The sequence below is a fragment of the Echiichthys vipera genome (genome assembly GCF_963691815.1).
Source record: "Echiichthys vipera genome assembly, chromosome: 7".
Lineage (NCBI taxonomy): Eukaryota > Metazoa > Chordata > Actinopteri > Perciformes > Trachinidae > Echiichthys > Echiichthys vipera.
In genome coordinates, this window is record NC_139832.1 from 731,766 (window position 1) to 733,831 (window position 2,066).

Consider the following 2,066-nt stretch of genomic DNA (forward strand, 5'->3'; position numbering starts at 1 on the left):
AAAAGTGAGTTTGTTTCCTTCTCTTTTCTGTTTCCTGTCTTTTGACTTTGAGGAAGGAAACGATTTTATAAAAACATCAAAGAAGATAAAAGAACAAACACGAGACACGAGGAAGAAAAGTGAGTTTACACAGAAACGTTCAAACAACACTTTAGAAAGAGTTCAAAACTGTTTTAACTCTGTTTTTAAAACACTTTGACACGTTTAAACTTCATCATTCTGATGATTTTTAAATGTTTATATTTGAATGATTTTTTTTACTTTATATTTGTTTTATTCTGAGGATTCTTTTTATATTTTTATTTTTCTGATTTAATCATTTTATATCATTCTGATTACTTTTTAATTATATTTGTAATATTCTGATTTAAAAAAAAAATTAATATTATTTTGATGATTTTTTAAAATTATATTAATGTGATTTATTATTTTATTATATTTATTCTTATGATTTTATTTTATATTTATTTTATTCTGATTTAAAAAAATTATATTTATATTATTTTGATTTTTTTATTATATTTATATTATTCTGATTTATTATTTTATTATATTTATATTGTGTTTTTTTTATTTTATATTTGTTATATTGTGATTATTTTTTTAATTATATTTATATTATTTAGATTTTTTATTATATTTATATTCTGATTATTTCTTTAATTCTTTTGTGTTTTTTTTACTGAAGAAAAGTTTCGACTCTAACTCATGAATATTAATGAGATGACGTCTTCTGAACCAATCACGTTGTTCAGAGTCAAGTCGCGAGCACAGCCGTCCCGGAAGTGATGCTTTCACCTTCACAATAAAAGTGAAATTATTTTATTTCACAGAAGAATCAAAATGTTTCCACAGGAACCGGAAGAGCTGCAACTTTGAATCAGTTCATCAGTTCATTAATTAATCAATTAATTAGTTAATAAATTAATAATACAATTAAATAAAATCAAAGCAGAGTTTAATGAAAGAAAACTGGGAAATTACAAAGTTGAATTATTATTATTACAGTATTGCTCAAAAATAATAATAATAATAGTAAAAATAAAAATGTTAAATATAAAAAGAATGGTAATATAATAATAGTTAATTCGTTAATTTAATAATAATAAATATTGTAATGACAATAATAAGATTGATGCAGTCCACATAAAACCTGCTCAGTGTAACTGTGCTTAAAAGTAAGAGTCTGGACTTTTACTCTGAAGGCCTTCTCCGGAAGTGTGCTCGGCTAGCTCGTTAGCTCCGTTAGCTTGTTAGCTCGCTAACAGCCTGTTGCTCAGAGCAGAAGCTGCAAAGCGACAGAAGCGACAGTTGAGTCAGAGAAATGTTTGTTCCGTCACTCTGAGGACAACAGCCTGTTTGTTTGTTTGTTTGTTTGTTTGTTTGTTTGTTTGTTTGTTTGTTTGTTTGTTTGTTTGTTTGTTTGTTTGTTTGTTTGTTTGTTTATGTGTGTTTGTTTGTTTGTTTGTTTGTTTGTGTGTGTGTTGAACAGGATGCGCGCGCCTCAGTTCGGTTTGTTTGGTTGATTCTTCAGAACTGAACAGGTTCAAAAGGTAATTCTCTCTTTTTTTAAGGTTTTCTTTATTTTTTAATTCTTTTAAATTATTAATTCATTCATTTTTATTTTTCAATGTCTCCTTTATTTTTTACATTTATTTTAAATTATTTTTGATTTATTTATGTTATCTTTTATTTGATTTTTTTAATTGTATTTTACAAAATGTGTTCATTCTTTTTTTCATTTATTTTTAATTCTCTTTTAAAAAAACATTCATTCATTTTTTTTAAATCCTTTTGTTAATTTTTTCCTTTTTATTTTTTTATTTTAAACAAAAATATTCCTGCGTTTTTTTAAATATTCTTTTTAATGTATTAATTATTTTTCATTTATTTCTGATCCTTATTTATTTATTTTTTAATTATTTTTAAAATGTTTTCCTCTCACCTTTAAAAACTCACCTGCAGCTGTTTTTAAAACTCTTCATTTTGCAGAAATGAAACATTTTGTTTTGTGGAAACTCGTGAAAAGTCAAAAGTGAAGTTTTATGATGTTTATTTTTAATGTA

General features: G+C 24.2%; 1 protein-coding gene across 1 annotated transcript in view; it reads left to right on the top strand.

Moving 5' to 3' along the window:
- Positions 1-1,325: 1,325 nt before the first annotated feature.
- Positions 1,326-2,066, top strand: part of LOC310949023 (proline-rich protein 5-like) — a gene marked incomplete at its 3' end in the record, with an annotated part of 16,360 nt that continues 15,619 nt past the window's right edge. Inside the window, exon 1 of the mRNA XM_083916355.1 lies at positions 1,326-1,553. The remainder of the gene's footprint in view (positions 1,554-2,066) is intronic.